This window comes from Urocampus carinirostris, chromosome 10 (genome assembly GCF_059441175.1).
Source record: "Urocampus carinirostris isolate Australia breed hairy pipefish chromosome 10, RoL_Ucar_1.0, whole genome shotgun sequence".
In the NCBI taxonomy this organism is placed as follows: Eukaryota; Metazoa; Chordata; class Actinopteri; order Syngnathiformes; family Syngnathidae; genus Urocampus; species Urocampus carinirostris.
Genome location: NC_142358.1, coordinates 42090507 through 42115854, shown reverse-complemented (window position 1 = coordinate 42115854; position 25348 = coordinate 42090507). Strand labels below are relative to the sequence as shown.

The following is a 25348-nucleotide window of genomic DNA, read 5'->3' as shown; positions in this document are numbered from 1 at the left end:
TATGGACTGTCGCTATTCATGTTGTTAGCTACTAACTGATTTGTCCTTTGGTGTCACTCCCCTTCCACAGCAGAGCCCCAAAATTGAAATTAGCCAGGTCTTGTCATCCAGGCATCTTTTTCCCTACTGTATCCTTCTCTAGCCACTCCTGTTGGTTACTTTGCTGCAGGCTATTGCTTGTCACAAAACTGTTATTCTTATTGTAACCTGCTCCTGCTCTTTACTTTTGTTTCTCACCGTCCACTGCTGAGCCCTGATTGTTATGGTCCCTTAGTCCTCTTTGGCCATCTTCCAGTTCTTTTTCCACCGTTTCCTTCTTTAGTATGAATTCATTCATTCTTCTCCTTTAGTAGCTGGTATCAGCCACCTGGTTGCAGACTATGGACTGTCGCTATTCGTATTGTTAGCTACTACTGCCTTGTCCTTTACCGTCACTGCTGAGCTCCAAGTATGCTCGTTGAGTCCTGTTAATCAGGCATCTTCCAGTTTTTTCAACACTGTTTCCATCTCTAGCCACTCATGTTAGCCACTTGGATGAAGGCTATTACTCCTCGCTAGCTGGTATTGTTATGGTTTGCTGATACTGCTTCATCCTTTAGTTTCAATCACCGTCCTCGGCTGAGCTCTGCAAGAGATAGTCGCCAAACCCTGTTATTCAGACATATTCCACTGGTTGACCCTAAGTTTCTTTCTCTAGCCACTCATGTAATCCACTTGGCTGCAGGCTATGGCTCGGCACTAGCTGCCCAATATAATTGTGAGCTGCTCCTGCTTTGTCCTACACTGCCAATCGCTTTCAACAGCTGAGCCCTAAATGTGATGGTCGCCAACTCGCATCGTTTGGTCATCGTCCTTCTTTTCCACTGTTTTATTGTCTAGTCAATCATGTTCATCACTTGGCTACAGGCTATGGTTCATTGCTAGCATCTATTATTATTTTAAGCGGTTCCTGCTTCATCCTTCAATGTCAATTAAGGATGCACGATTAACCGAAATCGAATCAACATCGCGATGTGACGTACTGCGATAGTGTAATCGCAAAACACTGTGGTTTTCTCAAGTGCAAGTTTGTTATTCGAGTGATGGAGTGTTAGACGAACAAAAATTCTCACGGCTCCGGCCAATCAGAAGCAAGTTTGAAAGGCACTAACCAATAAAGGCGAAGGAAAGTTTGTGCAACGACTCTGATAGGCTGCCAGTCAGTCAAACGGCCCTTTGACGAATGTCCACCAAAACAAACGCGACAGCTAGTAGCTTTTGCACTTTGCTTGTAAAATCGAAAATTGCATCGAAAATGGAATACAGGTCTGAAAAAACCCAAAATCATGCAGCCCTAATGTAAATCACCTTCCACAGCTATTTCCGAATATTTCACTGTTTTCTTCTCTAGCCACTCATGTTAGCCAACAGTAGCTTGAAAGCAATGTTGCATAGTTCCGTGATTCAAGGTCCCGATGCTTGACAAATTCTGCTTTGCTCTTGAAATCTAATACTGCCCATTTAGTAGCTTATATCTTGCAAGCTCCACAAGCTCCGATCAACTCCATTTATTGGCTCTTTTCAGCCACTCAGAGTGTAAGAGCAGCTTTTATATCGTCTTGATGGTTTAAATTAATTCTTGCTCACATGAGTAAATAGTAGGCTTGGGAATTTTTCGATTTGGTTTCAGCACACACAACTGAACCAGAGTCCCGGGATATATTTTTCTACTGTTTCCTTCTTGAGCCCCCTGGCCGCTTGCTATAGCTTCAGCTCCATTATATGTTAAAAGGACCACTGAATTATTACACATCTTCACTCTAAAAAAAAAAAAAAAATCCACCCTTCAGAATAAGTGCCCGACATGCACAATATTAATAACCTCGGGAGATACTCCATATTACATTTTTCATATGGACTCCGCTGAAACAAACACAACTTATTACTCGCGGATGTTTAATGTATTGCTTTTGCAACTTTAAGTGCGGCGGAATATTTTTTAATATCAGAACGGAAGATGTCGGCAATGGGGATGTATGGGAAAAAAAATTCTCTGGAAAAAAAAAAAGGAATAATAAAGCAGCAAAAAGGGCTGTGTTACCTTCAGGCTATTATTTATGAGTGACACGCTATTTTGTGGGCAATAAGAACCGAATGGCAGGCTCGTCCTTGGGCTATTTGTAATTATATAGCAGGTAAAAAAATGGGAATACATTATTAACGCGGTACGTGACTCGGCTTGAATACAATTTCACCATAAAATTTGAGACCTAAAATGTGCTTTCGGGTTATTTTTCAACAGCTCGGAAAAGGAATGAATGCTATGAATAATATATCATTATTATATATTATCGGCAAATAAATCATTCAAAAAAAGACTACTCCAAGTGTTCACATGACAAGACAAAACTAGCTAATTTTTTATTATAATATTATCATAATTTGTTATTATATTATTATATTATTAATTATTATTATGATAAATTATTATAATTAGAATTATATATTATTATTATCATTATATTATTATTATCATTATTATATTATATTTATAATTTGTTATAATATTATTTTTATTATATTATTTATTATTATTTATATTTAGCAAATAAATCATTCAAAAAAAGACTACTCCAAGTGTTGACATGACAAGACAAAACTAACTATTTTTTATTCTATTATTATTATAATTTTTTATTGTATTACTATATTATATTATTATTAATAATTATTATAATAATATATCATTATCTTTATTATTATATATTATTATTATTGTTATTATTATTATATTATTATCATTATTATATTATCATATTATATTATTATTATAATTTGTTATAATATTACTTTTATTATATTATTTATTATCGGCAAAAAAATCATTCAAAAAAAGACTATTCCAAGTGTTGACATGACAAGACAAAACTAGCTAATTTTTTGTATTATTATTATATTTCTTATATTCTTATATCATGATTGTTATTATATATTATTATTATTATATATTATTTCTATATATCATTATTATATTATATTATATTATTATTATAATTATTGTATTATAATATTATATTATTATAATTTGTTATATTATTTTTATTATATTATTTATTATTATTTATAATCGTCAAATAAATAATTCAAAAAAAGACTACTCCGAATGTGATAATTTCGTTGTCACAATATGTTAACCCATTTTCTAACAATGACAATAAAGGTATATTCTATTCTATTCTATGATAAGACAAAACTAGCTAATGTCTACCGCTAATTTTAGCCACAGCAGATTACGGTACACACTCGCTCTTGATGTGAAAGAAGACAACTGAAGGATTTAATATTTTGTACGATCATATAAAAATTACATTTATCGAGTGCAATGAAGATTCTCACTGGGTGAGCTTCAGGTCACACCGTTCTGAATGCGAATGTTTTGTTTAGTTGTGTTGATAAAAGGAGTCTGACGGAGAAGGCCAAGACACAGGAGGCCAGGCACCGATTTGATAATTGCTCGGGGTCCAGACATAGAGGAGACGAGGTGGAATCCACGTGGGGAGTCTCTGGCCCGCCCATGGGAGGTGCCGACACACAAGCTTGGGAAAAAGGCTTGGGCCGGAAGGACTTCAGAATATCAGAGGAAAACGAGAGGGACAATCAAGAGAAAAGGCTCGACGAAGACTAATTCGATGGAATTCACTTAGTTTATTATTTAAGAAATTAAATCTGCCCCCGGGTGGAAATGCCGGTCTCTTGTCTTTTCACAAAAAGAAATGAGCATGCATTGTTAGGTGAATGAAGGTTATGTTTGGTTAATGGAGTCAAATAACTAATCCGAACAATAATTAATATTTAATTCCCAACACAACTTACATTAAAAAGAAAAATCTGAAAAACATGTTGATATTTTTCATCATAATAAAAGACTTTTTAGCATAAGACAAAGGTAGCTTTGAGCTTAAGTTTTTAATGTTAATTTTAATCATGAAAACTGACGGTAGCTTCGGACACAATGCTAGCTTTAAATGTGAAAGATGACAACAATTTAGCACGGAAAAAGTGATAAGAAAGACTTAAGTCCTTTTTTTTCCTCTATTTCTTCTCTTTTTCTTTCTTTCTATCCGTCTCTATTTTTCTTTCTTTTGCTCTTTGGCATCTCTGTGTCTTTGTCTTATTCTGTTTTCTTTCTCACCCTTTCACTGTCTCCTTTTCTCTCTTTCACTCTCCACTTTTCTGTGTATTTATCTCTCGATTTCTTTTTTCTTTCCCTCGCTTCTTCTCTCTTTTTCAATCGGTCTCTTTCCCTCCAATGTTTGCACTCTGCTCCCTTTTCTCTTTCTTTCACTCTCTCGGTTTCACTCTATTTATGTTTCTCTTTATTTCTCTCTCTTTCACCCTCCGTCCCTTTCTCTGTATGTATTTCATGTTTTTATCCTTTCACTTTCTTGTTCACTCTCTATTTGTCTCTCTCTCGTTCCCCATTTTTATCTCTTTATTTTGCTCTCTTTTACTCTCAATTTCACTCTCTTCATCTCCTTTCTTACATTCTCTATTCTCTTTCTGTCTCTCTATTAATTTTTTCTTTCATTCTCTCCTTTCTGTTTTTATTTTTGTACTCTTGTTTTGTCTTTCTATTCTCTCTTTATCGCTCTCTCATTTTCTCTCTTTTTCTTTGCTCTCTCTTTCTCTTTAACTTTATTTCTCTCAATCTCTCTCCTCTTCTGTCCCTCTCTGTCTCTTTTTTCACTCTCTATCTCTCACTCTCTGTCTGTATCTTTCTTGCACTTTATTTTGTTTTCTCTATTATCTCTAATCTATTTTCTTTCTTTTCCTGTTTTGCCTCTTTCTATTCCTCTCTTCTCACTCTGTCTTTTTTTTCACTCTCTATTTCTCTTGATCTCAATCTATCCATTTTTTTTCTTTCTCTTCTCTCACTTGTCTCCTGTGTTCTGTATTTAGAATCCAAAACTAAGCAAACAAGTTTTGGGAAAAGAACAGAAAGCTTTTTTTGGCCTCCCTCCAATTTTGAGACCAAGCTATAATCAAACCTGTCATAAACGAGAAAATCTGTCTTCCTTTCACGGTTTGACGGAAATTCTTTTCCGGCAACGGTCGGATTGTTATGTCGGATGCATCGCGGGCGCTGATGGAGAAGGACATTTCAATTGAGTATTGTCTCAACCGTCCGCAATTTCCTTTTTGAACGCTGACGACTTTACTCGGAAGAAATTCGAGTTGGAAAAAATGTCTCCTCTGCTGCTCTATTACATCACTGTCAGTAGTAATGATACAAATAATTAATTGAGGATTTTTTTTCTGCAAAGTGGAAGCAAAGAACGAATTAATTCAGTTCTCGGCTTGATTCAATTATAAATAGAAAAATTTCTCTTTTCCCCAATTGAAATTCTAAGCAGACAAAATAAGGAGCATGAGTGCATATTTATGCTCACTTGCTCGTGCATACAAAGCTAACACATCGTATACTGTAATTGCTATCAATATATTTTTGCTAACTTATAAAAGTGTCTTAAATGCTTTTGTTGGCTTGAAACCCAGGCACAGCATGCGAAAACTACGACCCGTGGGCCACATGTGGCTGTCAGGCTCTTTAACTAGGCCCATCAAAAAAAAAATAATCATGATATATGTATATCCATGGGCAGTGCAGTGGAGCGCGTGTGCTGCACAGTTCTGAGGTCATGGGTTGCAGCTACCGGACTTCCTGTGTGGAGTTTGTATGTTCTCCCCGTGCTTGCGTGGGTTTCCTCCAGGCACTCCGGTTTCCTCCCACGTTCCAAAAACATGCATTTCAGGTGAATTGGCCGGTCCAAATTGTCCCTAGGTGTGAATGGGCGAATGAGTTGGCTGTCCCTGTGTGCCCTGCGATCGGCTGGCAACCAGTTCAGGGTGTCCCCTGCCCACTGCCCGGAGATGGCTGGGATGGGCTCCAGCCCCCCCGCGACCCTAATGAGGATAAGCGGTGTAGCTGATGAGATGAGATATAAAAGTGTCTTAAATGCTTTTGTTGGCTTGAAACCCAGGCACAGCATGCGAAAACTACGGCCCGTGGGCCACATGAGGCTGTCAGGCTCTTTAATCAGGCCTATCAAAAAACATTTAAAAAAAAAATCATGATATATGTATATCCATGGGCAGCACGGCAGTGCAGTGGTTAGCGCGTGTAGGGCACAGTTCTGAGGTCATGGGTTCAAATCCAGCTACCGGACTTCCTGTGTGGAGTTTGTAGTTTCTCCCCCTGCTTGCGTGGGTTTCCTCCGGGCACTCCGGTTTCCTCCTACATTCCAAAAACATGCATTTAGGGTGAATTGGCCGGTCCAAATTATTCCTAGGTGTGAATGAGCGAGAAAGTTGTCCGTCCCTGTGTGCCCTGCGATAGGCTGGCAACCAGTTCTGGGTGTCCCCTGCCCACTGCCCAATGATAGCTTGGAGGGGCTCCAGCACCCCAGCGACCCTACTGAGGATAAGCGGTGCAGGGGACACCCAGTCGCAGGACACACAGAGACAGACAATTCGCTCACTCATTCACACCTAGGGACAATTTGGACCGGCCAATTCACCTGACATGCATGTTTTTGGATTGTGGGAGGAAACTCGAGTGCACGTAAAAAACCCACGCAAGCACGGGGAGAACATGCAAACTCCACAAAGAAAGGTTTGATCTTACGACCTCCAAACTGTGCCACACACGCGCTAACCAGTGCACAGACAGACAGACAGACAGGAGATTTTATACAAATACAATGTTCTGTAAAATGTAATGTAGTGGATTTCTATAGCGCTTTTCAAGTCAATGAAGACCTCCCAAAGCGCTTTACAATGTGCTTCACACTCTCCCTTTTAAACACAGAACATTTGGCACATATTTTAACTGATTTTAATGATTATTTTCCTATTTTGCATAACCAAAAAACTTATTCAACAAAGAAAAAGTTGTGCACATAATTTTGCATATTTGAATGATTTGATTATTATATTTATAAAGCTAGAATGTTAAATAATTAAAACAAGTACAAATCATGCACATCATTTAGTAGATAATTCTTGACCATTTAAAGCAATGATTTTTGTTATTTTTCTGGATAGGAAAAAAAAAGATAAAATTGTAGCAAAACTAGATGGATTGGATGGATTAGTCAGATTCCGAATACAATAAAATAAGTAGCCTGAGTGCACGCTAATGTTTCCAAGGCAAACATATTATATAATTACTCGTAATATTTTGGCTAATCTATAAAAGAAGTCTTAAATGCTTCGGTTTGCTTAGAACCCGAATTTAATAACTGCAAACCAAGCTCACCATTTCATTTTTGGCTAATGTAAAAATGGTGATGCCTGTTAGTCATTGTGTGAGGAAAGTAGGGTCTGTGGGTCACATGTGGCCGTTAGTCTTTTCAATAAGGGCCCACCAAAGAAGAATCCCAAATATTTTTTTTTTTATACACAGCCCATAATAGGTACCCTGAGTGGAAATGTATGGTAAGACTACTGTTTACACAGCCAACATAATATATAATATTATACATATAATATAATAATCAAAGACCTAAAAAACGAAAACGTGGAGAAAGACAAGAGGATTATTGCCCTAGAAGGACGAGTAGCAGATCTGGAACAGTACACCAGGATAAATGACATTATTATCACTGGTCTGGACATTAAACCTCGGACCTATGCCAAGGCTGTGGCAAATAAAAATATTGCAACGGATGCTGATAAAGATTCTGCTGAGCAACAGGTCATTGCTTTTATGAGCCAAAAAGGCATATCCATCAATGCTGAGGACATAGAAGCATGCCATCAATTAACAAGAGGTGAGAACCGATCTAAGGCGACCATCGTGAGATTTGTCAACAGAAAACGGAAACATGAAATCCTTAAGCAAGGAAAAAAACTAAAAGGGACAAATGTTTATTAAAAAAAAATAAAAAAAAAAATATAATTGCAATAACATTTTTTGCTAATTCATGAAAGTAGTCTTAAGTCTTTTTAAAACCCGGGAGAATAGAATAGAATAGAATAGAATAGAATATACCTTTATTGTCATTGTTACAAAATGGGTTAACATATTGTGACAACGAAATTGGGCATGACACTCCAGTTTTACATTCACAGTGAGGTATGAGCCAAGAAGATAAAGGAACAGAGAAGATAAGGTTATAAAGAAATGCATACCTGTCAACCTGTAAGTTTTTGCTGTACAAAGTACCTTTATTATGCATTTTAAGACGTGTACGACGTACAAGAAAATCTGTACGGAAAAACGCAATGATGGGTACCATCCGGTATACACCGACGATCACGAAACGTCAAATCAATCAAGTCAAACGAGTTCGCCGCGGTAGCCTCTATCTTGGTATAGTGTTTTTTCGTTGCAAACGAAGTGAGTGGTTTGATGCTACTGTGCGCATGCGTCTGCCGCCTGGGGATTTCCCATCATGCATCATTCCGTGGTAGTTGTGTAGTGAAATGAAGTCCGTCTCTTTTTAGAGAACCTGCTTTTTTGGCTCAACTTATTAAAGAGAGCCAGCTCTCAAACGGCTCCCTTGCTTTGATGCATTATATTACGAATGATTATGTTGTATAAAGAAATTAAGAAAAAAAGGAAGTATAAAAGGAGAACATGAAAAAAGACAGGTTTGTAGCTATCCCTTTTATCAGTATATTACCAACAATAATTGAATGCAGAAAATGAATTCATAATTTGAATAAGAATGTATTATTCTACTTAATTCTATTTGCATGTATTGTTTCCTTCTACAGTGAACATCCAAGCGACTTCATTTTTGAACTTTTTTATAATAAATCTCATTCATGTCGAGCAACTCTGGGTCTCACAACAAAATGTTAATGAAAAATATATATGATATAACGAAACACATGAAGAATATAACTAGTTAAACTACATGAATAAACATGTTTGAAAAAAAATATGGCTTAAGATTATTTTGTATTCTGTAAGGGGAAATACGAGTTTGTAAGGGCATGGACAGGTATGGAAATGTGAGCTGCCGAGTTTAATTGACCATTTAAAAAAAAAAGAACAAATGAAAATATACATAATATGTACCTGCTTGTCACGAGGGTTCTTACTTTGGCTTGGTGAGCAGATGTGTGTGTAAATGTTCGTTCCGCCATTTTAAGTTGATTACATTAGCGGGCGCACTTGTTAGCTTGCTAGCTGTCCTAATGAACGCCCGCTATGTGTAGGCGGGCCGATACGCGATATCAAATCTATGATTGGCTGTGAAGCGCAAGGTAACACTATATATCATTGGCTGAATACCTGTCACTCACTATGCTATGACGCAGCGAAATTATTCAAAACAAAAACAAAATAATATTGTTGTTCTCTGATTGTTTTCCATCAAAAGTTTGCAACTGGTTCAAAAAGAAATAGTCAGACTTATGACTAGGACGTGAAAGTTTAACAATTTAATTTTCACTCCAACTTTCACTGGCTCCTTATCAGTTTAATATGACTTTAAAGGGACAGTGTGTACGATTTAGTATCTACTAGTAGTACAAAATAAAACATCTATAACGAAATTGTGAATATGCTTGATTGCTGTGAAGATTGTCGAGAAGGGTTGTTAAAACCTCACATTGTTTGTTTGCTGTTATTAGTGTCAATAAATGTGTTCAAACTAATGATGCCCTTTATCACAAGGAGTCTCAAAAGTCTGCTGTTCCCTAGGTTTCTCTTTTTTCTTTTTTCTTCATTTGTTCCTGCTTTTGTATTCTTCTTTTTTCTCTTTTACTGTTTTTCTTTTATTATTTTGTTTCTTTTTCCAAGCGTTTTACTCATTTTTGCTTCTTTCCTCTCGTTTTTTCTTTCTTTTTCTTTTAGTTTTTTTTTTTTTTTTTTTTTTTTCCCAGACAGTTCTCACTACTACATCCATCCTTCTTTGGGTTTGCAGAGCGTGTCCATGGGTGGGCACTGACCACACCTGAACCCCCCCCCCCCCCCCTCTGGTAACGCCCCTGATGCACAAACCTACACACAAAAAGCCCTCCGCAACCTGCCCCCGTGACAGCATTTATTGTGTGTTGTCTGCTGCAGAACACAATCCACTCAATTGAAATGATGTTTTTGGCTAATGTTGTAAATAATGTGCTTCTTTTTAGCCGAAGGGTGTAAAAACTACAACCCGTGGGTCATATGCAGCCATCAGTTTTTGTGATAGGGCCCGCCAAACTAAAATGGTAAAAAATGTTATTAAAATGAACATAAATGTAAAACTAGTAATCACTCCAAATAAGGAGAGAGGACATCAACTGATTTTGAACTTGCAAGGAGAACAGGGAGAGAAAACTTGAGAAATTCCAACCTGTTTTAAAGGCCTTCCCCTGAGTACTTTAAGTTACAAAAGCACATCTGCCCTAAAGGGTGTGGGAATCAAAGAACAACAACATGATTGGCCGACAGTGACAATGTAAACGGTGCAAAACAATCAAAACAACAACAAAAATATAAAGTATTACTGACTGGCTTCTTCTGCATTCTCCTTTGCAGGTGTCCAATATTAAAAATAAAGTAATTAGTCACAATTAATGTTTTTCAAAATAAAAGACGCAATTTTCTAAAGTCTGCTCTGTGAGACCATGATCTATATTTCCCCTCCAAAATATCATTGATATTGTGTCATGTCTGGCGCAGTTGCCATAGCGCCCAACTGGCCCCGCCCATGGACACGGGCTGACTCGCATTGACCGATTGCTTCTTGACAGTATTTAAACTCGTTCCTTTGAAGGGTGCATTGCTGGATCGTTTGTTATACCTGTTAAACTTTGTTGAGACTTCTGTGAGATTCTGCAAGTTCTGATTGATTCTGAGAAATGCCTAGTCTGTTCTGCCAGCCTTGCAGCTCGGGGACGGAAATGCTTTCTGTTTTTTGAAGCCCTCATTGATTTTGGAAAGCCCCGAGAGTCCGTACAAACGGCCATGCTAGTAGGCTAGTCGACCACATTTTGTCATCATTTTTTTTTCACGTTAGCTGATTTTGCTTTTTGATAAAAAACTGCGGTCAAGCAAATAGTGATGATAAGGAATTTTCACCCACGGTGGAAGGCGAGTGACACTGGATGACGAAGCAAGAGTGGCTAACAACAGCCGCTGACTAACATTAGTGGCTAAGGGAGGAAACAGTTGAATAAAAATGGAAGATGCCCGGATCACAGGAGTCAGTGAGGTCTTCACTCATGAGCAGCTACGGAAGGCAAATAAAACTGAAGGACAAAGCAGGAAATATTAAAAATAAATATAGCTGCCATTAGCGAGCTTTAGCCTACAGCTAACTTGCTCACGTAAGTGGCTAGAGAAGAAAACAGTAAAAAATACCAAAGGACTTGGTGACCTTTGCTTGCATGACCAGCTTTGCAAGGCAGGTGGCACTAAATGATAATAGTAACAATAAATATAGAAGCTAGCTGCAAGCCAGAGCCTGCAGCCAAGTATCCAACATGCGTGGCTAGAGAATAAATCAGTGGATAACAAGCTGTAAACATGGCATCCAGAAATCCTCACTTGCATGGCTACCTGTTGAAGGCAAGTATCACTGAAAGATGAAGCAGGAGCAGCTACCCATAACAATAGTGGCTAGCGACAAGATGTAGCTTGCAGCCAAGTGGATAACATGAGTGGCTAGAGAGTGAAACAGTGGTAAAAAGCGTGGAGGAAGCCTAAATATTGGAATCGCCGATGTCAACTCCCATGACTGGCTGCGGACGGCGAGTGACACTGAATGATGAAGCAGGAGCATACCCTGAAGGCAAGTCTCTTCTAAGTGGTTAGAGAAGAAAACAGTGAAAAAAAGTGAAGGATGCCTAAATGACAGAACATGGGAATACTTGCTTTCATAACTAGCCATTAATGATACTGAAGGACTAATCAGAGATGCTTAACAATAAAAATAGTGGCTGGCGGCAAGCCGTAGCTTGCAGCAAAGTGGCTTACATAACTGGCGAGGAAAGGAAACTGTTGAAAAAAAATCACAGGACTTGACAACACTCACATTTGGGGCTCAGTTGGGTGCGATAAGTACCATTTTCATGCTAAAAGCAGAACCAGTTAATACATACTGTCCCTTTAAAGCAATGCTGCAGTGCATTTAACGGGTATGGGCACAAGATGTAAAGAACGATACTTTGTTGAAAAGGAGTCAAAAGGACATTGAGAAGGAGAGGAATGCTCCATTGTGGAATCACACTTATTTTTTTGCCAAATTGGTAATTGGGGGCCGGGGGGGTGTTAACTTGGCATCCATTTTCCCAGAATGCTTTTGGGTTCGGGAGGTTCTGCTTCGCCGCTGATAGTCTTGTTGACGGTTTTTTGTTCGGAAGCCAAAGTTGGCAAAACAATGAGCGTTTTTCGATTACGTTTTCATCGGGAAAAACGGATTTTTGAAGCGGACGAACAAACTCAAAACGTCCTTCATTAACTCCGGTAAGTCACCCGTTTACTCTTTTCTTGTCCAATTTAGCACTATTGCAAACCAAATTGCAGCAATTAACGGGACGAATTTCCGTTAAAATAAGCAGTGTTGGGGATAACAGTGTTATAAAGTATTATCATTATTATTTTTGTTCAAAAGCTATAAGCTACATACATTAATGTCAGAACCCGAACAGACGGTTGACCCAGACGCGTAACGTTTTCACACAAGCTTTATTTTCCGGGAACGGGCAGTCATGCGGAGGAACAGAAACACCAGCGATTCGGCGATCGCTGGGCAGAAGAGATCGAAACAGGACAGGACAGACGGGATCGATACCGGATTTTGGATACAACAGCAAAATACCAGAATGGACGGGACAGACGGGATCGATACGGGATACTGGTTACACGAGCAGGGATCGGAGCGTGTTGTGAATGCGGAAGTGGATCTTCCGGAGCGGGAGATCGTAGCGTAGTTGGATAGAAAAACAGGTCGTCAGCCAGGACCGGAGATTAGAACGTGGTCGGGGTCAAACAATTGCCCCAGGTGTCTTCATTTTGGCAATCATGAAATATCTGTTGCTTTTTGTATAACACATATTTTTTTCAGATTACATACTGGTATATACTCTTACATGATACAATATTTGTGCAGTTACGTTTGTCTTTCTTCCCTCGCTTCCTTCCTTCTGTCATTCCTTTTGTCCTTCCCTCCTTTTGCCCTTCTCTCCTCCCTTGCTTTGTCCTTCCTGCCTTCCTTCCTTCATCGCTTCCTTTCATTTTTCCTCCTTTTTGTCCTTCCTGCCTTCCTTCCTCCATCGCTTCCTTCCTTATTTCCTCCATTAGTTTCAACCTCCTTGTTTTTTCCTCCTTCCTTCCTTCCTTCCTTCCTTCCTTCCATCCTTCTTTCCTTCCTTCCTCCCTTCCTTCCTTCCTGCCTTCTGTCCTTTCTGCCATCCCTCTTTCCTTTCTTTCTTCCTTCCCTCCTTCCTTCTTGTCCTTCCTGCCATCCCTCCTTCCTTCCTTACTTTCTTGCCTTCCGTCCTTTCCGCCATTCCTCCTTCGTTTCTTCCTTCCTTCCTTCATTCCTTCCTTCCTTCTTGCCTTCTGTCCTTCCCACCATCCCTCTTTCCTTTCCTCCTTCCTTCCTTCCTTCCTTCCTTCATTCCTTCCTTCGTTCTTGCCTTCTGTCCTTCCCACCATCCCTTTTTCCATTTTTCCTTCCTACATTCCCTCCGTCCTCCTGTCCTTCCTTCCTTCCTTACTTTCTTGCCTTCTTTCCTTCCCGCCATCGCTCTTTCTTTTCTTCTTTCTTCCTTCCCTCCTTCCTTCTTGTCCTCCCTGCCATCCCTCCTTCCTTACTTTCTTGTCTTTTGTCCTGCCCTTCATCCCTCCTTTGTTTCTTCTTTCCTTCCTTCCTTACTTCTGTCCTTCCTGCCATCCCTCTGTCCTTTCTTCCTACCTTCCCTCCTTCCTTCTTGTCCTTCCTGCCATCCCTCCTTCCTTCCTTCCTTACTTCCTTCCTTCCTTTCTTCCTTCCTTCCTTCTCGCCTTCTGTCCTTCCCGCATCCCTCTTTCCTTTCTTCCTTCCTTCCTTCCCTCCTTCCTTCTTGTCCTTTCTGCCATCCCTCCTTCCTTACTTCCTTAATTTCTTGCCTTCCGTCCTTCCCGCCATCCCCCCTTCATTTCTTTCTTTCTTCCTTCCTTTCTTTCTTGCCTTCTGTCCTTCCCGCCATCCCTCTTTGCTTTCTTCCTTCCTCCTTCCCTCTTGTCCTTCCTGCATCCCTCCTTCCTTCCTTTCTTACTTTCTTGCCTTTTGTCCTTCCCTTCATCTCTCCTTCGTTCCTTCCTTCCTTCGTTCCTTCCTTCCTTCCTTCCTTCCTTCCCTTCTGTCCTTCCTGCCATCCCTCTTTCCTTTCTTCCTTCTTCCCTCCTTCTTTCTTTTCCTTCCTGGCATCCCTCCTGCCTTACTTCCTTCCTTCCTTCCTTCCTTCCTTCCTTCCTTCCTTCCTTGCCTTCTGTCCTTCCCGCCATTCTCCTTCCTTCTTAATCAAATGCTACACAAACATCGAACTAATATCGTTCAACATATTAGAGACGAGTGCGCCATTTCAGCTTTTCTGGGACAAAACGTCCTTTTCAACAAAATCTTCAGTCCCAGCGCCATTTATTTGTTGAAGATGGCAGTAAAACGAAAATAAGATGCTGAGGGGGGGGCGGTGCTTGGGGGACACTTCACCACTTTTACAGGAAAATGTCAAACAAAGGATGCGGAAAGAAAGATGGGTAGGGAGGACGGTGAAGAATCAAAGGGAAACACTGACATCTGGCGGTCAAAGTGCAGAACAACATTCCCAACATATCACTCTTAAAATGTATGGAAAGGGTTCCGAATTAAAAAACTTTGAAAATAATAATAATAGGTCGAAATTTGTGTAATTAAATGAGGCTTTTGGACTCCTACTAGTTTCTAAAATAAAAGTTTGACATAAGATCTGATTTTATAAAATGAGAAGATTCATATTTCTAAATGATTCATCAGTTTTTATAACATGGATTCTGAGTGTTAAAAAAAGTGTGAAACGATTCCATTCGAAATCTAATACACTGATAATAAAAGGTAATAAAAATACATAAACATACCGTCTAATTGGAATATTTATTACAATACATTCATATTTATTAAAATTATCTTGATATATAAGTATTGTTTTTGTTATGTACTTTAACCCTTTTCACAAAATTTATACTTTGAATGAGGAGAAATGATCTGCCGTATAAAACTATGCGCAAAATGAGAAAAATCATGGCATTCTGTCACGGTTGCCATGGCGCCCACTTGATCCCGCCCGTGTGGCGCCAGCTGCGGCCCATTGACAGATTGACTTTCGGTCTATTTAAGCTCAGTGCTGTAATTTTTCTTTTGTCAGCCCGTCAACGAATCTCTGTCCCCAGGACGTGGGTTTTGACTCGGTCCTGTTTCCCGTTGGTATTTCCTGTCTGGTATTGTTCCTGTTTGTTTTTCTCCTGTTTAATATTGGTTTTCAGTTTCGTTCCGGTCTATTTTTGTCCTGTTTATTATTGTCTCCCGTTTTCGTTCCCGTGTAGTTTGTCCTGTTTAATTTCGATACCTTGTTTTGATATCAATCCTGTCCGTCCCGGCCTGTCCGGTATCGACCCCATCTGTCCGATATCTACTCGGGCAATTGCTATCGATCTCGTCGGTCTCTGGCTTCCTCTCTTTCCACGCCAGACTGCTGCCTAACGTCTATGACTCCCCATTTCCCGTAAACTGAAAGGATTGTGTGAGAAACGTCACGCGTTTGGGTCCTGACCCTCTTCCGGTTCATAACACATTCATTTTTCCCTATAGGTACATAAATAATTAAAATTAGAAGTATTCCTTTTTTCAATCGTAATAATTTTTAGTCAGATCATTTTGAAAATAAACAAAATCATGCTGTTCATTATATTTTTATTTTTCCTTTATTGTACGTGTTATTGGACTTTTTTGTCAGGACCAGAAGGGAGACAGGACCCACTTGCGTTGCGTTTCTCACAAGTTTTATTGGAAGAGAGAGAAAGGGGTGTGCCCATGATCAGGTCGTCAGGTTGCCCTGAACGCGGAAGTGGGACTTCTGTGGCGAGCGATGGCGTTGTCGGGAACGGAAAAAGCGGGTCAGTAGCCGGGACAGGGGAGCAAAATCGTGGTCCGGATCGGAAGCGAATTGTAAGACGGGAAAGGAGAGTAGACGTGATCGGGGACAAAAAGGTCGAAAACCGGGACGGGAGAGTAGACGTGGTCAGGATCAAAAACGGGTCGAAGCCGGAGACAAACGGGAGCAAAACGGGACAGGAGAGGGTCAGGGTCGAAAAAGGCTTGCACAGGTGCATCACATCGGTAATCATGACATTTTTGGGGGTTTTAATATTGAAATTTAGCAACACCGTGAAATTCATATTTTTTATCGGCATGATAGGTAATCACTAAAATTAGAAATATTGAAAAAAAATTATATTGTATGATTTTTTTTTTGAAGGGGGTTGTAAGTCATCCTAAATATGAGCAAAATCGTTAATTTTTTCAAATAAATTGAATACAAATGACATTTTATTTTATTTATGTATCTATTATTATCAATGGTGTCCCTATTCAAACCCACGTCTACCTGTCACCTGTTGTCAGTCCGTCTGCGAACCTCAGTGTACTCTAGGCAAGCTTTTCGACCCCGACTCCCACTTTTTTAACTTCCGTCTGTTTCCCGACTTCGACGCTGTTTTTTGATCCTGACCACATATAATCTCCTCTCCTGGCTTTCGACTCGTTTCTGATCCCGACCACGTGTTTTGCTCTCCTGTCCCGGCGACTGACCCGTTTTTCCGTTCCCGACAGTGCCATCGCTCGCCACAGAAGTCCCACTTCTGCATTCAGAGTGACCTGCTTCCCGCGTCCAGCGATCACTGGATCGTGGGTACATCCCTTTCCTTTCTTCCAATAAAACTGAGAGAAACGTCACGCAAGTGGGTCCTGTCTCTGTTCTGGTCTTGACAAACGGTATAACTGAATTGTTGTTGTGAATGAATATTATTTGATTTTTTTGTATTTATTGAATGCATATTTTCAAAATAATTGTATTGATCAAAAGTGACTTCTTCATCTTGCCTTTTATCTTGTTTATTTGGTCTTTTAAGATTTGGCTTTAATGTTATGTTCAGTTAGACTCAGTTAATGTTCCGACATTACACTTCACTATCTTGTCATCATGGCACTCACGTGATTGTTCAGTCCACTGGTGGTTATACAGTATCTCCTGCATCGTCGTCCTTTCAGGTTTTGTACAGTGAGAGTTAATTTCCATTTTCTCACTCACCTTTTCCACCATAATGTATCATTTGGTTCTCAACGAGTTGTCTCAAAAAAGGCCCACTGTGTGCCACTTTCTCTTCTTTCCCAATTATTTTTATGTTTTTTGTCAAGAACCAGAACAGGATCAGGACCCAAACGCGTGACGTTACTTACACAAGCCTTTTATTTTACGGGAAATGGGGAGTCATGCACGTTAGTCAGCGGTCTGGCGTGGAAAGACAGGAAGCCAGAGGCCGACGAGATCGATACCAATTGCCCGAGTAGATATCGGACAGATGGCGTCGATACCAGACAGGACAGACAGACAGGATTGATAATGAAACAGGATATCGAAATTGAACAGGACAGACTAGACGGGAACAAAAACTGGAGAGAATAATAAACAGGACAAAAATAGACGGGAACAATACCGGACAGGAAATACCAACAGGAAACAGGACTGAGTCAAAACCTTCTTGTAGGGCAGAGGTTCTTTGACAAACTGACAAGGAAGGGGTGAGAGAAAGCACTGAGCTTAAATAGAAGGGAAGCCAATTGGTCAACGAGCCGCCACACGGGTAGGGCCAATTGGGCGCCATGGCAACCGTGACATTTTGTTCCTTTACATCTAGTTAAGGTGTCCGTATTTAGAAGAAGGGGTTCTTGTTTTATTCTTATATTATCGTTTCTTAGCGAGCTGACTCAAAGAAGGCCCACTTTTTGCCACTTTCCCAATTAATTTCATGTTTTGTTCCTTTACATTTAGTTAGTGTGTCAATATTTAGAAGAAGCGATTCTGGGTTCTTCTTATAGCCTAGCCCAAACTCTAATTGATTTTTATCAATATTATTTATTGACTTTGATTTATATGATCATTTTCTTTCATGTTTTGTTACCTGCAAGCTATTTTTGTTTCGCTCATCTTTTCGTCCATAATGTATCATTTGTTTCTTCGCTAGCCGACTCAAGATAGGAAGTTTTTGTGCCACTTTCTCTTCTTTCCCAAATTACTTTTATGTTTTGTTCCTTTAGATTTAGTTAAGATGTCCATATTTAGAAGAAGGGATTCTTGTTTTTTCTTTTACCCGAGCCCAAACTGCAATTTGTATACTGAGAGCTAGTTTTTCCCTTTTCTTCATGCTTACCTTTTCTACCATAATTTATTTTTCGTTTCTTCGCGAGTTTTCTCAAAAAAGGCCCACTTTCTGCCACTTTCCCAATTATTTTCATGTTTTGTTCCTTTACATTTAGTTAGTGTGTCAATAGTTAGAAAAGGGGATTTTGGGTTCTTCTTATAGCCCAGCCCAAACTCTAATTGGTTTTTATCAATATTATTTATTATTTATTGACTTTCATCGGCTCGCTACAACGGGTCAGGTGCAATCGACATTTCGTTCTGTGTACATTGTTACACAGAATGACAATACAAGGAAATTATTATTATTATTATATGATAATTGCCTTTCATGTTTTGTTACCTGCGAGCTAGTTTTGTGTTGCTCATATTTTCAGCCATAATGTATCATTTGTTTGTGCCTCTTTCTCTTCTTTTTCCCAAACTGTCCATGTTTTTTTCCTTTAGATCTAATTAGTGCATCAATATTGTGGAGTTGGGTTTCTGTTTTTTTTTTATCGTTAAATGAATGATTTTATACGCAAACTTTTGTCAGTGTCTAAAAATTGATATCGAAATCCATTCTAGTTGTATAAGTCAATGGCACGTATTGGCCTCTAGAGGGCAGCATTCACTCAATTAAATCTATGCCCCAGCTGATATTTCAAACCCACAGCTAAAAAAAAAGTCTTAGATTGCAGTATAGCACGTCTTAATTCCTATTTAAACAATATTCTCTAACGCTGTTATCATGGGCGTAATCAGCCTGTTTCTAGGGGTGCTCAAGCACCTCAAAATTCAACCCAAGCACCCCCCAAGTATTATATAAACTCTATTTTCTTTAATAAATGGCAGGCTTAAATATAATGAAAAACGCTTGCTAAAATATAAATAAGTCAAACAAAACAAAAAATGCGAAAATGACATTATCAGAAATACCCCACTGCCTTGAAATGGTTCAGTCTATTCGATTCCTCGCACTGCTCTTGCTCCTCTTTCGCTTGGATAGCGTCACTTGCGGCATAGCGGCGGAGTCTGTGGAGGATGGGTGAACTTAGAACAAGGGGGGAATTGAAAGACGGGGTCATATTGGCAAGTGAAAGTCTTTAGGAATTAAAACAATCCAGTAACATGAGGTGGGAGCCTGGGGTATTTATAGTAGAGTTGGCTAATTGTCTCATTGGAATCAACCGGGTAGAGGAAAAGTGAGGGGGACTGAAAAATGGGGCAATCCTGCCACCTTTTGGAGAAAAGAGGCACTGCAGGCGCCGAACCATGACATTGGCCGTGTGAGGTTTCAACGTAGATTAAACTGAAATCTGATTCCGAAAACACCTCGCATGTGTAAACCCTTACAGTTGGAGCATATTAGCCGTACGACGAGTATAGTCCATATATCAATTTATTTAGCAGAATCAAAGAGTTGAACAAATTGGATCTTTCTACCTGAGCCAAAATTACAGTCGTGTGTAGAGGAAGACGACGGGGGCTTCCAGGGTTGCCCACTTTTATGACACATGTTCACGCCCAATAACCAAGCTGCGGATACAAATTTCCCAATAGTCCTTTGAAGCTTGGAAGAAGGTTGTCATCGCCCTTGCCCCCAGGCAAAGTGATAAGTCGTTGTTATCTGCACAGCTCGGTAGACTAGATGGTAGGGCGCCCGCTCCGAGACTGGGAGGTCGCTGGTTCAAGCCTCGGCCGAGTCATACCTAAGACTTACAACATTGTCTCCCTGCTCGGCGCTCGGCATTAAGGGTTGGAATTGGGGGGTTTGGTCACCTAATGACTCCCAACACAGCAGTTGGGTCTAAAAACCCGGCGCCGATCGAAGGCGACGAGTCACGTCGATAGCTTCGCGTGACAAAATGATTTCCGGTAGATATCATGTTGATGGTTGATACTGGCTGAAAAATAATAAATAGAAAAAAAAAAAAAAAAAAAAAAAAAAGACGCATTCCAAAGAAAATGCGGTTTACGACACCCTTCTGGAGAGTTGGACTCAAGGCTGAGGTCAAACTTAGGACAAGTGTTTTTGAGTATATGTGGAATACAACTGCGTATAAAATAGTATATAACTTCAGCAGGCAAAAAGCAATGTTAAGGAGAAGTAAGTGTTAAGAAGCACTCGTTTGGAAGAGAAATGCTTGTTGAGGGAGAAGATAATAGCATAAGAGATCATCTGATATACTGAAGGATTTTTTATTGTATTTATTTGACTATAAATCACATTTGCTGAATGCAGTGGGGATTTTTCCCAGGGAAGGCTTGGGGACAAGAATGATGTTTACAGAAAAACAAGAACGGGGACAAGGGTTGACGTGTCATGATTGCTGAAGTGACTGCCGAATCTTTTGGCGCGCCGGAGCGCGCTCTCTGATTGGCTTACGTTCTCCTCTTAAGCGGTCAGCGTCCAGAAAAGGACGTCAGACCGTACTTCTGTATTCCTGTGTGTTTTGCCTGATTACGAAGTACCAAACACCACTCTTGCTTGATTCCGTTCTGCCTTCTGTTTTTGACCCGTTTCCGTTCCACGTTTTCGACCTGCTCTCCCGCCCTGGCCATCGACCTGCCCGCTAAGCTGTACCGATTCCACCTACCTGTCACGGAACTGCCATTCCGTCCGAAGCGGCTGATGACCGACAAACGCCGGCGTCCAAAGCCAGTTCCGACAACTCTCTCTAATAAAGATTCCTTTCAAACAAACGCAATTGGGTCCGAGATTCCGTCCTGGTTCATGACATGACGCGGGAAAAGGAGACAAGTGCTCTGATAAGCTTTCTTGTTGTGAGTCCTTTAGACATGGTGGCGTCTTTCGGCGAGGAGGAGGTGAAGTTGGCACCTGACCTGCCCCATGGGGGGGGCATTCGTGACGCACCAGTCGGACAAGGTGGGGAGTTCCTGGTCTGCCGACGTGTCAAAAAGACGGAAGACGGAAGAGAGAGACGGGAGCAGAGACGAGAGATGGGAGGCTGGACGAAGACCAATTAGACTAATTCAACAATAATTCGCCTAAATTCGACGGAATTCGCTTAATAAATAATTTAAGAGAATAAATCTGCCCCCCCCGTGTGGAAGAGCCTGTCTCTCGTCAATAGTGTTCCCTAAAATTAACAAATGAGCATGCATTGTTAGGAGAATAAAGTTTGTGTTTGTTTAATGGAGTCAGATGACTCATTCGAACAACATTTGTAATATTTTTTTTTCCCCTAACAACACGAAAAATTGGAAGACCGAGTAAGTGGAAACCCACAAAAGCGAGCAAATACAAAACAAAAACAGAGAGAAAAAAAGTATTTGTGTGGGAGCAGCATTGAAACACGTGTCAGTTTATGTAACATTGCTATTTCCCTTATGGCAGGGTGCGTTTGTGGGAGTGAGTTGTGTGCGTTTGTTCCCGTTTTGTATATTGTGGAACCCGCTTTGTTTTCTTTTAGCTTCAAGGACGTTTCGGGAAATACCGGATGAGAAGTAAAAAGCACTGAAGTCAAACTGCTTGGTGTAGTTGTTCCACTTGAGTGCAGCAGCCTGCCTATCCCCAAGCCACTTCTTCTTGCTCACTCCCAGGCCAGCCTGGAGACATAGTGTCTCCAGCGTGTCCTGGGTCATCTCCGGGGCCACCTGCTGGTGGGACGTGCCCGAAACACCTCCCGAGGGAGGCTTTCAGGAAGTCTCATCATCTCATCTCATCAGCCGTACCGCTTATCCTCAGTAGGGTCACGGGGGGGCTGGAGCCCATCCCAGCCAAAATGTCATGGTTGCCATGGCGCCCAATTGGCCCCGCCTGAGTGGCGCCAGATGCGGCTCATTGACGGATTGGCTTTTCGTTTGTTCAGCTCAGTGCTCTCATTCTTCCTTTGTCAGTCCGTCAACGAACCTCTACCCCGCAAGACATGGGTTTTGACTCGGTCCTGTTTCTTGTTGGTATTCCCTGTCCGGTATTGTTCCCGTTTATTTTGTCCTGTTTAATTTCGGTTTCCAGTTTTGTTTCTGTCTAGTTTGTCCGGTTTAGTTTCGATATCCTGTTTTGATATGAACCCTGTCAGTCCCGTTGTTTAATATCGGTTTCTACTTTTGTTCCCATCTAGTTTCCATCGATCCATCCATTATCTGCACCGCTTATCCTCAGTAGGGTCGCGGGGGTGCCGGAGCCCATACCAGCCATCTCCGGGCAGTGGGCAGGGGACACCCTGAACTGGTTGCCAGCCAATCGCAGGGCACACGGGGACAGACAACTCATTCGCTTATTCACACCTAGGGACAATTTGGACCGGCCAATTCACCTGAAATGCATGTTTTTGGAATGTGGGAGGAAACCGGAGTGCCCGGAGGAAAACCACGCAGGCACGGGGAGAACATACAAACTCTGCACAGGAAGTCTGGAGCCGGATTTGAACCCACGCAGAAGGTTCCCATGACATGAACTGTGCCGCACAAGCGCTAACCACTGCGCCGCCGCGCTTTCAGGAAGTGTCCTTATCATATGCCCGAGCCACCTCAACTGGCTCCTCTCAATGCAGAGGAGCAGTGGCTCTACACAGAGTCCCTCCAGGATGACTGAGCCTCTCCCCTTATCTCTAAGGGAGAACCCAGACACCCTGCGAAGGAAACTCACTTGTATCAGCTATATGTTTTTATATTATTTGCAGATGGGTTTAATGTTTTTCATCGGAATTGTCATGAACCAGAACAGGATCAGGACCCAAACGCGTGACGTTTCTCACACAAGCCTTTTATTTCACAGGAAATAGGGAGTCATGCACGTTAGGCAGCAGTCTGGTGTGGAATGATAGGAAGCCAGAGGCCGACGAGATCGATACCAATTGCCAGAGTTGATATCGGACAGATGGGGTCGATACCAGACAGGACGGGACGGACAGGATACTGAAAAAAACAGGACAAACTAGACGGGGAGCAGCACGGCAATGGGGTGGTTATTGCGTGTGCGGCACAGTTCTGAGGTCATGGGTTCAAATCCAGCTACAAACCTTCCTGTGCGGAGTTTGCATGTTCTCCCCGTGCTTGCATGTGTTTCCCCCGGGCACTCCGGTTTCCTCCCACATTCCAAAAAACATGCATGACAGGTTGATTGGCCGGTCCAAATTGTCCCTAGGTGTGAATGAGCGAGCGGATTGTCTGTCCCCGTGTACCCTGCGACTGGCTGGCAACCGGTTCAGGGTGTCCCCTGCCCACTGCCCGAAGCTGTCTGAAATGGGCTCCAGCACCCCCGCGACCCTACTGAGGATAAGCGGTGCAGATAATGGATGGATGGATGGAAACTAGATGGGAACGAAAGTAGAAACCGATATTAAACAACGGGACCGACAGGATTGATATCAAAACAGGATATCGAAACTAAACCGGACAAACTAGACAGAAACAAAACTGGAAACCGAAATTAAACAGGACAAAATAAACGGGAACAATACCGGACAGGGAAAGCAACAAGAAACAGGACCGAGTCAAAACCTACGTCTTGCGGGGCAGAGGTTCGTTGACGGACTGACAAAGGAAGAATAAGGGCACTGAGCTTAAATAGACGGAAAGCCAATCCGTAAATGAGCCGCAGCTGGCGCCACACGGGCAGGGCCAATTGGGCGCCATGGCAACCATGACATTTTCGACCTATGCTTTTTTTAATCATTTTTATTTTTTTTTAATAAAAAAAGACATTGGTATGAATCCATATCTTTTTGCCTGGTATTTAAATCGTTTTTTTTTTTCCTCAATATTTTTTAGGGATCACTCGGAGGCACTAAATATTTCACGCTGTCTCTTTAACCTTATAAATACTGCCAAGATAAAGCGTTTACTATCTCTCTCTTGCTTCCCCTCTTTCTCCTGAAATCCTTTGGAGAACCGGGTGAAACAAAATGGTTGAGACAAATACTGAATAAATGCAAAACGCGTGTCAGGACAAATCTGCCAACATTTATAAAATCCCGCAAACACGAATAAACGGAAATATTTTTTCCAAATAGTTTTATAGTCGACCAAGTTTAGAGATTACCGTATTTTCCGCACTATAAGGCGCATATGAAATCTGATTTTTGTAAAAAAAAAAAGCTGACTATGCGCCTTATAATCCGGTGCGCCTTATATATGGATCAATTTTGAGCCACGACAGGTCTCGCAACTCACGGTAAGCAGCCACCGACTCCAATTCTCGCGTAGAAGAAGAAGTGCGCTGTGCATACTGGGAAATATTAAACAAGGATTCTCTTTTATTTGCGCGTTTGTATAAAGACCCTGAAATGGGCTCCTATTAAGAGACACGCTTACAACGCAGAATTTCAACTCAACTCAAGGCGATCAGTTAAGCAGTAGAACACGGGAATAGAGCAGCAACAAGTGGAGGAAGCATGAGGATAAGCTGCGCCAAGTAAGGAAGACTAAACAAAGTTTTTAGTTTCTGTTTCTAAACGAGTGCTTCTTAACACTTACTTCTCCTTAACATTGCTTTTAGCCTGCTGAAGTTATACACTATTTTATACGCTGTTTTATTCCACTTATACTCAAAAATACTTGTCCTAAGTTTGACCTCAGCCTTGAGTCCAACTCTTCAGAAGGGTGTGGTAAGATAAAAGCGAGATGGCCGCAGTTAGAGGACACACTTGAACAGTGGGTTGTTGAACAAAGAGCAGCAAGTAAAAGTGTCAGTACAATAACTATTCGAATGAAGGCAACAGCGCTGGCACGGGAACTTAACATTAAAGAATTCAGAGGTGGTCCTACTTGGTGTACGTTTTACATTTTACAATTATTATGTTATTGCTTTATTGTTATTATTTTTGCAGATTACGAGTGTCACTATATTGCGATTGCACTAACGTTTCATTTACCGTAACAGTATCAGACGTTTTTTTGCGTGTTGACTAAATGGAGGAAAAGTAAAATGTTATGCCTCGCTGTTGTTCAAAGATGTTAAAGATGTGTCACGAAAATGCTTTACCTC

The 25348-nt window shown here is 40.9% G+C and overlaps 1 protein-coding gene across 1 annotated transcript in view; it reads right to left on the bottom strand.

Annotated features, from left to right (window-relative positions):
• The window catches only part of robo2 (roundabout, axon guidance receptor, homolog 2 (Drosophila)), a 553890-nt gene extending 544710 nt beyond the window's left edge, over positions 1–9180 (bottom strand). The window contains exon 1 of the mRNA XM_088345887.1: positions 9068–9180. The gene's annotated coding sequence lies outside the window, so the exon portion shown is untranslated. The remainder of the gene's footprint in view (positions 1–9067) is intronic.
• Positions 9181–25348: the final 16168 nt, after the last annotated feature.